The sequence below is a fragment of the Heterocephalus glaber genome, unplaced genomic scaffold (genome assembly GCF_053883595.1).
Source record: "Heterocephalus glaber isolate CG9 unplaced genomic scaffold, H.glaber_assembly_v1.0 deba00000621, whole genome shotgun sequence".
Classification (NCBI taxonomy): domain Eukaryota; kingdom Metazoa; phylum Chordata; class Mammalia; order Rodentia; family Bathyergidae; genus Heterocephalus; species Heterocephalus glaber.
In genome coordinates, this window is record NW_028258153.1 from 26,525,726 (window position 1) to 26,538,099 (window position 12,374).

The window sequence follows — 12,374 nt, forward strand, 5'->3', positions numbered from 1 at the left end:
ATATTCAGGAAAAAAATACACTGGACTTGAACTCACTATGTAGCACAAGCTGGCCTGTGATCCTCCTGCCACAGCCTCTCCAGTGCTGGGATTACAGGCATGCGCCACTGTGTCCAGTTCTCATGGCATTTACATAGTATCAGGAAATATAAGTAATCTAGGGATGACTTAAAGCTTGAGGGAGGATGTGCTTATGTTATATGCAAACACTACACCATTTGTATAAAAGACTTGAACATCAGCAGATTTTGATAGCTGCAGGGTGTTCTGGACCCATCTCTCCTGGACACGGAGGGATGACTGCACTACTTTCTAATCATCAATTTACAAAGAATTAAAGACCCTTTTCTAGCCAGGTGGCTAATCTAAGAAGTTTAATATTCCTTACTATTATTTCTGTGTAATACCAAAAATGTCCTTTAGGAAAGATCAAAGCCATGAGCAGTGGTGCATGCCTGCAATCTCAGCACTCAGGAGGCTGAGGCAGGGGAATCACTGAGAGTTCTACATAGTGAGTTCAAGGCCTGAATTACATAGTGAGATGCTGTCTCAAAAGAATAAATAAATAAAAAGATTAGGAATTACCATCCCAGTTTGTAAGTGGAAAAAGTGAAGCAGGAACGTCAATATCTCACATCAAATGGTTACTACACAGGCCTCCTTACAGGCAAAATCATACTTCACCAGTCACTGTGAGCTGCTGGAGAATAAACACACGAAGCAGCTCTTCACTGGAGCTAGGTTCCCCTAAACAACACCTGTAGAAAATTCTTAAGGGCACATAAATCTCTAAAACAGTCGTCTTCACAGAGATGTCAGGTATCACAGGTGGTTTTGTTCTCAGAAGCAAAACCAATCTATTTGCTGATGATCATGGACTTATATTCACTTTTCTTCCCTAAAGTCATATAACCAAAGGGCTGCAGTCCAAAGAATGAAGTATACAAGAGATCATATAGATGATAATGAGCCATGGTACCATGTGAATAAAGTGAAAGAATGGCTCACACTGCACACACACACAGGTGCAAGTGGGGAGAATCAGAACCTAAAATAAAGGAGGAAGCAGCACATTGTGATCTGAAGAGAAAGCCCATTAGGGTCAGATGTGTGTTTAAATTCTGTGCCCTGCCCAAGGTCTCTGCCTCAGGTTCATTTTCTATCAAACAGGACTAATCATAATGACATCACAGGGCTATCACAAAGATCAAATAAGATGGGATATACAATAATACTTAGCACAGTGCCCACACATGGAAGACGAGAAACATCAACTAGCTCCTTTTTCCCTTCTCCTGTGTGTTTCTGAAAGGTCTTTTCTTCAATTTCACAGACATAATGGGAATTCCTATAGCAGTTTTTAAAAAAGTTTCTACACATTATATAGTCATTTATACATACGTATCTGTTGCTGCACCATAATTTTCAAAGAAAAAAGAAGTAGTAATTTTAGGAGAAAAGTACCAGCTCACTTGCACTGCCTTCTAAAGCCTTCAGCTTTATAATCTACAGAGCCTATTTGCTCTAGGGGTGCAGATTCTGAAATAAAGGAAAATTTCTCTTGGGAAAATGGCTCCCAAAAAAGCCAACAAAGGAAAGATAATGAGGGGAAACCTAGGGGTATATAAGGGAGTTTATTTTACTTAATAAAGTAAAAGTTAAGCAAAATGAATAATCTGCCTCCAGAAATGGTTATTTAAAGGCTTTCTGTAAAGGGCACTGGTTCCTAAAAAGACAGGAGTCACTGCATATGCCCACCCACTCTTCATTTATTTTTAAACCCTAGCTTATATGTTCCTTAGCAACAGGAGGAGCAGATAAGACCCCCCTGCATACACACACACACACACACTCCCTTTCTCCCAAAGCCCCCTTCTTCTTCCCCATCAAATTTCATTCTGCAAATATCCATGATCTTCCAAAGATATTTTTTAACTACCTTCAAATCTCCATTCCCACCTCAGATGATCCCCTTTACACAAGCAGCCGTACCTCCTACTCTAGCTGAACACTTCTGTATAGACCATTCTGTCTACACAGGCCTTCCTGACTCAGTGCCATTAACTCCCACCAGCCTCTGTCCTCAGCTGCCCCAGAAGCGAGGCGGTGTGGTCTCCACTGAGTAGCCAACACTCAACTTCAGCCCAAGTTGCTCTTTCCTTAAGATCTGTCCTGAGTCCCCAGCATGACTGCCATGTCTGGCTGCATCCCACTGAGTCGAGTGCAAACAGCCACCATGGCAGGCAGGCAGGCCATTCACCAAAACATAAACAAATAAATACAGGGGTGAAAACACAGAGGTTACTGGGACAAACATGTGCCAGACAAAATCTCCCACCTCCTCCCGTCTTTGGAATTGCCTGGCCCAGTTTGCCTGGAAAGGGGTTTATGAGCTCAAAGATCCATTATTTATCCTCTAGGGGAAAATAGGACACAATCCTTTGACATTAGTGTGTTTAAGCATCACCTGAGGAGCCTGATAAAAACTCCCACCCACTGAGAATTTGATGCCTGTAAGTCTGAGGTAGCAGGTACCTTAACCACCACCTGAGAGGATGTGGATGTAGGTGTTTTACTGAATCAGGGACTGTGAGAGTTTACATAGAAGGAAATGATATCCAAGAAGCAGAATTCACCCTTATGGATTTTAAGGTGGATGTAGTATTCTTTCTTCTTCTCTAGAAAAACACTGCCAGTGACCCTCTCTAGGTGTGTACGCACTCACACATGCCTGTGAAAGCACATAACCCAGAAAGCCACAGCCCCACACAATACACATTTCCAGGAGAGAGGCTCAGAGGATGACCCCTGCCAAGGGACAAACTGAAATGATTTCCCTTGCAAACTTTGGCTTTGCATCCCTACCCAATGAGGAATCTGATGAATACCAAAGACACAAGAGCCTCTTCACTCAGAAACCCAGGAGCCCAGACTCAACGATGTGCCTCACATCATCCCACCCCCAAGCCCCCAAGACAAAGCTCCTCAATTAGGCTGAATGTAGTTCCTGCTCCCCTAAGGGCCAGCCCATCGCAACTAGGAAGTAGAACTGCCTGTGTCCTAGCATATCTCCCTGGAGATGCCCACTCCCTACCACCTGCCTATTTTTGGAAACCGAAAATATAAAAAGAAAGATCCACTTGGATATGATCTGAATGAGTAACTAAGAGAACAACTCAGGTGGGAAATTCCCTCATCGAACAGTGAACAAAATGCTCGAAAGGAATGCAAGAAGAAACAACTCGCCAGGAAGACCATTTAGGAATCAGAAGCCAACACTGAGATGCAGAGCTCGTGGCCTGGCTCATGCTGGGGCCTCCGGTCCAGACAATGCCTGTGGGGATCCCAGTGATTCACACACCTGCCCCCACCAATACAGCACACCCTCACAAGCCCACACGCCTCTGTCATCTGCCTTTGCTTACATAACAGCACATGGTGTGACAGGCATAACACTTTAGATGGCTTTCTTCAAGGGACTGCTAACTCAGAAGGAGCAAGGTTCCAAGAATGCTTTCACTGACCCACCTTTCAAGCAACACTCGGAGCTCCAGTGAGTGAAAATCTTTGTAAACCTAGGCTTGCTTATCACCTGAAGTTTTTAAATTAACAACCAGGAAGGCGACTCTCGGCATCTTTCTTGTTGCCTGAGGATGGGGGTAGGACACAGGGAACCTACTGAATTTTGAGGATTTCTCATATTTGGATCCTGATATGATCTAGGATTATCTTTTATCCTAACTTGGTGGCCATTTACCTCACATTGTCCTTGTCTCACAAATATATCCATCCTCAGGTGCAAGTATGGTCCTTTCCCACCCTCACCCCTGATCATGAGCAGGCACCCCACATCATCCTCTGAGAACACCGGAGAGAGCAGGAGAGAGCACGTGTGTGTAACCTGAACACCCAGTGGCGTATTTACAGGCAGGGCCATGTCCAACTCTTCCTTAATGGGGGATTTCCATGCAGGTCCAGCCTCCACAGGGATTTTGCTCCAGGATAAGCTGTTCTTTCCTGCCTCTCAGAGTGATCGGAGGTATTAAGTTGGTGCTAAAGGTTCACACAGTAAAATGGGAAAGGTAGGGGGAGTGGCTAAAATAAAAGGGGCAACTTTGACGACTTTTCTCAAGAAAATTAGACATCTTTAGGTCTGTTTTCCTTGCCATATACATACGCATTTTTGCTATTTTCTCACTCAGGGAGCCAGTCTCCTCTACTGTTACAAATCCATCCACCCTTAGGTGTTCAGAGGGGATCCAGGGACGTGTAGCCTTCTTCCACTCCAGATGGATGGGGTGAGAGAACAACACAGAAGGAAGGAAAGAGAGGGAGACAGGGACAGTGAGACAAAAAGAGGAGAGAGAGAGAGGAACGGGCAGCCTCGGGGAGGTACCCAACTCTAGCAAGCACCTCTTGGAGAGACAGCGGGTCCCCGCCCTGGGTGGCACCTGTCTCCGCACCTGGCTTCCGCGCCTACCTGTAAGAGACCTGCTTCCGGAAAGTTAAGTTCCTCAGCTTCTCCTCCAGCGCCTCGTCCTTCTCCCTCGGGCCGGCGGCCGCGGGCTCCTCCAGGGCGGCCGCCCCCGCCGCTGCCCCTGCGCCCCGCGGGTCCACGCCGCCCTCGGCGCCCAGGCAGCAGCTCCCGGCGCCGCCCGTCGCGCCTGGGTCCTCCCCCGCCGCCGCGGAGCTGGTGTTCATGGCGAGCGAGCCCGGGCGGCCACGCGGGGAGCCGGGGCGAGGCACAGGCGGCCGGGAGCGCGGGCTGGTCCGCGATGGCAGCGCCTTCCTGCAGCATCCATCCGCGGCCACACCGCGCCGGGCATTGTGGGAAACTCCGCGCTCCGCCCCCTCCCGACCAATCACAGGCCGTCTCCCCCCCCCCCCGTTCCCGCCGCGGCCCCTCCCCTGGCCTCTCCCCAAACCCGGAGCAAAGGCCAAGCTGAACCTGCGCTCTGCGAGGGGCGGCGAGCTGCCGCGGGCGGAGACCCAGCAGAGGGGAGGGACGCGGGGGCTAGAGCGGCTGGCCGTCTGGGAAGCAGCGCGCCCAGACTAGAGCGCTCCAGGGCGGACCCGGGAGGAGTTCGCGCCCACGCGGCTCCGTGAGCTCCAGCCCGATGCCCCGGGCAGCATTGTCTCCCTCGCTCTTCTCGGGGTGCAGGGCTGGGGCCAGGCAGACGCTGCCAGAGGTGCGAAAGCTTTGGGGGTTGTAACCAGACCGCGGTCGGCGGCAACCTTGGAGAGAATTCGTTCGCAGGGGAAAGGGGATCAAGTTTAGGCGTCTGCTGCTTCTCTGCAGAAGAGTGACACTGCTTCATTTCCCTAATGCCTCTTGCCCGGTGCCTTCCAAACGCAGAGCGGGCACTCGCTAAACAGTTGTTAATTTGATTGAATCGGATCACAGGGTCCTCGGTGAAGCGGAAAGGCGCACAGCATCCAGGAGCAGAAGTCACGGCGCCAGCCTGGCTCGCTGATGCGTTGGGCCAGTAGGGGAGGAGGGGCGCGCCACAGAGGGGCTGCCAGGCCCTTGAGACCACAGCCGAAAGCAACCCGAGCTGCAATCTGTCCAGAATCTAACTGTACGCCCAACCCCACGGTTTTGTTTCTGGGATTACGAAAACTGAGCAATGTGCTGCAAAATGTTTAAAACAGATCTTTTTCTAAATTAAGTTTCCACCCAAGAAATATCTGCTGTCACCAAACAAGTGAAAAATCTATACTCCGAAGTAGGTGCTCATGACCAAACTATATTCGTATAGTATTTATGTGGTGGTAAAAGAACCTGACCACTGAAGTTTCAGGTTGGCTGCTGTACAACCCGGAATAAATTAGTGGATTTCTTTTCTTCTACTTTCTCATGACAAAAATTAGGAAATTGAGCGAGATACCTCAAACTTCTTCCTACTCTCCCTTTCTGAAATTCTCCTCGAAGGCACATCATCCTAAAACAAAGGTAAGGGCATTTCTGGGTAGGTGTGAGGCAAGGTAATAAAAATAAAAACAGCTAGCAGTTAGGAAGCCCTTGATTTACACACCCACCTCTTTCCCTTTTCACAGTCCCCTCAAGTGTGAGTAACTTGCTGAGGCATGGGCAACCCCAAGGAGGCAAAACCAGGAACCACACCAAGGTCACTTGGTGATCCTTCTTTGTACTCCCCGGGGTGCAATGCACCCCGACTTCAGAAGGGACCCTTAGCTACTTTGACAGCAAGCACCACAAGCATCCAGTGTAGCCTCAAGGCCAGCAAGTGCCATTCCAACCTTCTCCAAGCCAACATATATTGACTGTCACCTTTCCACTTTGAAATATTCCAATTGCATCATATTGTTATTAAAATTAAAATACCTTCTTAATTGATTTGTCAAGGCCCTACGACCCTGGTGGGGCTGACTTCACTTCCCCTTCCTACAGTTAAGACCGTGCAACTCTGGGCTGTCCAATATGCAATCTCACTTCCTCTCCTGTTTCTCCAGTCCCGTCTTAACTTCTGTGGATCTGCTCTCTTCTTCCTTGCTTCTCCAGAGTTGCAGATTGTCAAGTTTAGTTTAAACTTATAGAAAAATGAAAGTACAGCGGTAGCCTGTGAAATCAGAACCGAGAAAAGTCTTTCAGGTTCTGCCTACAGGGTTTTTCCTATGGGCAATCTCTAAATTAGATTTAACTAAAAATAGAATTATTATATTCCAGGAGGGAATAGGTCTTTTAGATCACCCAGTCTAGGCTCCCATGCATGGATGAAACTCCCACAGCATTCCTTCATAGGATTGATTTCAACCTTGGACAACTGAGGCTCCAAAGGAGTCAGTGCTCTCTGAGACAACCCCTCCATTTTCAGTAGGCTCTGTTGTTACGCTGTCCGCTGTCCACATTTTTCATCCTTATTCTTCACTCTAACTGCTGATACTCATGTACAAATAATGTGATCTCCCATGTTTCTGTACTTTACAGCTGACCTGGGGCCAAATGGAAGGAATTAACATTTATTTCATTAAAGTTATTCTTGTTTTGTTCTGACATCAATTACTCATGCAAATGTCTTTGGATCTGAAGTCTACCATTCATTGCATTCATTGTCCTGATTGTTTACTTATCAAAAGCTAGTTCAGAGCCTGGGATTTAGCTTAGTGGTGCCGCCGCCTGCCTTGCAAGTGCAAGGTCCTGAGTTTGATCCCCTATACCAAATGTGAAATATACTCAATGATGTCACTGAAAAATTTCATCTTGAAAAGGATAAGGTTGTGATCAGAATGTGCAATGTATCCCTAGGTATCTCGATACAAGTTGACAGTCATTTGTTTCCCAGGCAGCTACTAAATGTCCACACATACACACTGTGGTAGACACTAGAAGGAAATACAAATAAATAACTTGTTTTCTTGGTGTTAAATATTCTCCATTAATCAGTAACTTTTGTATATACTTATTTTATTTTTATTTTTTAAATTTTATTTATTTATTTCCCCATTAACTTTATTGGTACGTTTTAGGTATAAAATACAGTTACATTCATCATTGGGATCTTGTATCATTACATGAGTCTCTTGGTTCTTATTTTTTTTCCCCTTCCCTTGCCCTCCCTTCACCCCCTCCACCCTTCCCTATTTGCAAAGACCTTGTTTCCATTTCTTTCCTCTTCTCTTTTTTTTTCTTTCCCTTTTTTCCCTTCCCCTACTCCTCCCAATTACCCCACTCTTTTAGACCTTTTCTTCCTGTTACACAATATCAGTTATACATTTTTTAAATTACAATATTAAGATCTAGGAGACATTATACCACAGATTTTACAGAATTTAAAAGGATACAGAAAGTATATTACAAAAATCTTTTTTGAAATAAATTTGACAACTTCAAAGAAGTAACTTGGAAGACAAATTAATGAAACTAACTCTGGAGGAAATATAAAATTTGAATAGCACCTATTAAAGAAAGTATATTCCTAGCTTGAAAACCTACCTATATGACAACAGCAGGCTCATAAACATTTTAACTGATAAATTATATCAAACATTTAAAGCAGAAAAAAGAAGGAACACTTCTCCCCTCATTTTAGGAACTCAACATTGTGCTAATCCTAAAACTGGATAAAGATAATAGAAGAAAAACGTATGAGCATAGATAGAAATTTGTTTAACAAAACAAACTCTTAGAAGTCAGATCTGGCAGGATGTAGAAAGTGGTTTTGTTATAGGGATGGCAGTGTTGGTTCAGCATTGGAAGATCCACCCCCAAAAGTCATCATTTTAACAGAGGAAAGGAGAAAGCCATATGATCCTGTCACTAGTTGGAGAAAAAGTATTGGACTAAATTCTACAGCTGTTCATGGTAAAAGCTATCTGGAGACTAGAAGTAGAACAGAACCTTCTCAAAAGATTAAAGACATGTACTCCATAGTTGCAGTGAAAATGCCTTACATGAATGGAGAAGATACAATGCTTTCTCCTTAAGGTGGGGAACAAGGGCAAATAGGCTTACTCTTTATCTGTTCATTAAACTTTGAAATCTAGCCCCCACCAAAATAGTCTGGCAATAAAATGACACAACTAGGATAGTATTGCCAAGGCAGAAGCAAAATCTTTATATGTAGATGAAATGATCATCTACAGAGAAAATACTAAGAAATCTCTAGGAGCCCCTAGAACTTGTGCTTGAATTTAGCAGGATTAGAAAACACAAGGTATATATAAAAATTCAGGTTTGTATATATAAATGAAGAATTGAATATTGAAATTTAAAAGTTATGTAGGAGTACAAAGGACCTAGAAAAGTTAAAAACAAAAACAAAAACAGCTTTGGAAGACATTTAGTACCTAATTTTAAGACTTCTTCTAAAGCTACAGTAATCAAGGCAGTGTTGGTGTAAGGAAAGACATATAGATCATTGGAATAAAACAGAGAATCTAGAAATAGAACCACACATATATGGTCCACTGAGTTTTGAAAGATTATTTAACATTAGCATTTTAAAGAATATAAACTCAATTCAAGAGCTGAGGAAGAGACAGTGTTTTCAGCAAATGGCACTAGTACGCATGGTATCTGTATATAAAAAATTAACCTCAACCCTTTTTTTCCATACCTGAAAATAACTTGAAGGGATCTATGAACCTAAATAGGAAAGCCTAAAAGTATGAAACTTTAAGAAGAAATTATAAGGGAAAATATTTATGAATTCAGGGTAGGCAAGAACTACCTAAGATACGAAAGACATGATGTATAAAAGAAAAAAATTGATAAATGAGATTCCATCGATATTTAGAACTTTAAATGACATCATTAAAATGAAAAGTAGTCCTTAAACAGACCATATTTACAATGCATATAACCTATGACCAGAATATATAAAGAACTCCTACAGCTCATTAATAGACAACCCAATTAAAATGTAGACATAAGAAGATGATAAATAGCCAGTATAGCACAAGGAATGGTATGCAACTCTAAAATCAGAAAAATACTAATCAATACAATAATAAGATTGAATTATACACTCATTAGGGAGATGAAGTTCAAAGTTTCAAAAGCCTTGTCATGACTTTTTCTTTTTGTTGGATTCTCCCGCTTTGCGTTTCTTTTTGTCATGCCCAATGGATTCATTCTGCTGGGTTTCCTGGGTTGTGATCCTCATTGTCTTTTCCTAGGGTAATGTCTAAAATTTTTTAGAGTGCCAGTTTGGTATTCATGAAGTTCCTGAAGTGCTCTTTATCTGAAAGTATCTTATTTCTCCATCAATTTTGCAAGATAGTTTTGCAGGGTACATCAATCTGGGTTGGAGGCTGTTTTCCTTTAGGGCTTGAAATACATCACTCCAAGCTCTTCTTGCCTTGAGGGTTTGCATTGAGAAGTCGGCTGTGATTCTGATGGGCTTTCCTTTGTATGTGATTTGTTTCTTTTCTCCCACTTCTTTTAGAACTTTGTTCTTCTGTTGGATTTCTGGAATCCCAACTATTATATGCCTATGTGTAGATTGTTTTTGATTAAGGCTAGCTGGAGTCCTATAGGCCTCACTTATCTGTATGTCAAGTTCTTTTCCCTTCCTTGGGAAGTTTTCTGCCATCACTTCTGTGAACAGTTTTTTATGTCATCTGCACTCTCTCCTCTTTCTTCATTGACTCCAATCAGTCTTATGTTATGCTTCTTTGCATCATCTAGCAGCTGCTGGATTGATTTCTCATGTTCCCTTACAATTTTAAAGCAATTTTTCTTTTCCTCCTCACTAATTGCAATCTTATCTTCTATATGTGAAATTCTATCCTCACATTGGTTCATTCTGCTGTGCAGACTTTTGATGGAGTTTTTAATCTCTTGGAAATCTGTTTGTATCTGTTTTATGGATCCCATTTGTTTTCTATGTTGGGATTCCATCATGTTCCTCAGATCCTCTATTTTTTTATGTGTCCTCTCTAGATTTATTAATCATGTCTTGCACCATGAGCACAATCTTTGCTGTTATGTGAGAAATTATTTCTGATTTCATTTTTCCCAGATCCTCTTTTGTTGGGAGTTCAGAGAGTCCAGGTGGTTGAGTATCAGATTGTTCCATCTCGTTTCCCTTTGGGGTTGCTGTAGGTGATCTGGAAGTCTATTTTTGAGGCTTGTTTATGTGTTTTCTCATTTCCACACGGGGAGGTGGTGCTTCTGGCGCCCATGCAGCTCACTTTCTCTGACCTAGGAGCTTGGGATGGCACAGGAGAGCTTCCTTCCAGGTGCTGGGACTGGCTCAGCTTCTCTGCCCTAGGAGCCTGGGATGGAGGTGGGGAGCTTCCTTCTGGGTGCTGGAACCAGCTGAGCTTCTCTACCCTAGGAGCCTGGGATGGCAGCGGGGGAGCTTCCTTCCGGGTTCTGGGACCAGCTGAGCTTCTCTGCCCTAGGAGCCTAGGATGGAGGTGGAGAGCTTGCTTCCGGGTGCTGGGACCAGCTCCTCCATGTATACTTATTGAAATCTGTAGTTCTTGTGAACACACATTTCTCTATTTGTGTACAAAGTTTGGTGTGAGACTATGTTCAATATTCTATTATGCTGCATGTCCCTAAATTACCAGGCAAAATAACCTTATCAAAGTAAATGAGGCCAATCTATTGTGACTTTTTAACCCATCCTAATTTTATAGTGATCATATGTTGACCTTTTCAACATATTAAAAAAATTTCTTGAGCCTCTTCTACACGAACATTAAGCTAATGCTCAGGATTCAAAGCTGAATACAGTTCTACAGCTTCTCTGAAGGAGTTTGCCACTTAATTGTAATAAATAAAAATCATTTCCTTCTTTTTTCATTTGAAGTAATGAAAGTCTTATAAGAAGCACCATGATCTTTTTAGACACAGAAATGTACAGGATAAAATGCTCTCTGTCCCAAACTACCATGAAGTCAACTGTGACTACATGACCTGATTCTGAACATTGAGCTCAAAGCCAAATAATCAGATGAGGCTTCTGGGGAAGTATTTGATTAGTATATAAAGATAATATGCCCCTTCAGTCCTCTGTTCCTCTTCTTTCTTCATCCTTAGAGAACCAGTTCAGTACCTAGAGGTGCAATAGCCATCTTGTAACCATAAGGACAAAACTATGTACTAAGGATGGAAGAATCAGAAGATGTAATGGGTCCTGGGCCTTGGAGACTTTCATGAGCATTTGCTAACCCAGAACAGCTCATTTGTCTACAACTAGACTTTATTATGTTAGACAATTAAACTATATTTTGTTTAAATCACTATAGATTTATTTTTATTTGCTTACAGCCAAAAGTATTCTTGTTAATGAACAAATAAATTTAGCGAAATATTGAATATATTGATTGAAGTATTATTCACAATAACCTATATCAAATGGAGTAGCTGGTATGTCTTTCCACAAAGATGTACTTTTGTGGATAATTTCCAAAGTTCTCTATAAAATTAGCAAAATTATTCTTCAAGCAAATTTTCCCACTCTAGAAATGCATTTTTTTAAAAAATCTTAAGAAGATTCTAAGTAAAGGAAAATATTTGTTATTCAATTACTTTCTAATGATAAGCAAAACAAAATGACCTAAGAGGTTAATAATAAGAAAATAATTTAGTTTTTCCATGTCCACTGAAGAAGTAGGATAAAGACCTCCACAATGGTAGTTACAAGTCCGTGTAGAAATGACACAAATAATTGATGAGGTGTCAAATGAAAATACTAGCATATAAAATTGAACAACTCCATTATTAAAATATAAAATAAAAATATGTGTATAAAATATGGGTAAAGACAACGAATACACAAATAATAAAAGAATTGATTTTAGGTATTACTTTTTCAAAATTTTTTGTAGTGTTATCATATCATTACTGTAAGATATTTTAAGAGATAAATATCATTTTAATAAATACTGTGTTCTTTCAA

At 42.4% G+C, this 12,374-nt stretch overlaps 1 protein-coding gene across 17 annotated transcripts in view; it reads right to left on the minus strand.

Moving 5' to 3' along the window:
* Positions 1-4,618, minus strand: part of Dgki (diacylglycerol kinase iota) — a 460,530-nt gene extending 455,912 nt beyond the window's left edge. For 11 of the 17 annotated variants that reach the window (XM_087206300.1, XM_087206299.1, XM_021263648.2 and 8 more), the window contains exon 1: positions 4,481-4,617. The gene's annotated coding sequence lies outside the window, so the exon portion shown is untranslated. Of the gene's footprint in view, positions 1-4,480 lie in introns of all 17 variants that reach the window. The other 6 variants (XR_015449207.1, XR_015449206.1, XR_015449210.1 and 3 more) reach the window with 1 other exon arrangement.
* Positions 4,619-12,374: the final 7,756 nt, after the last annotated feature.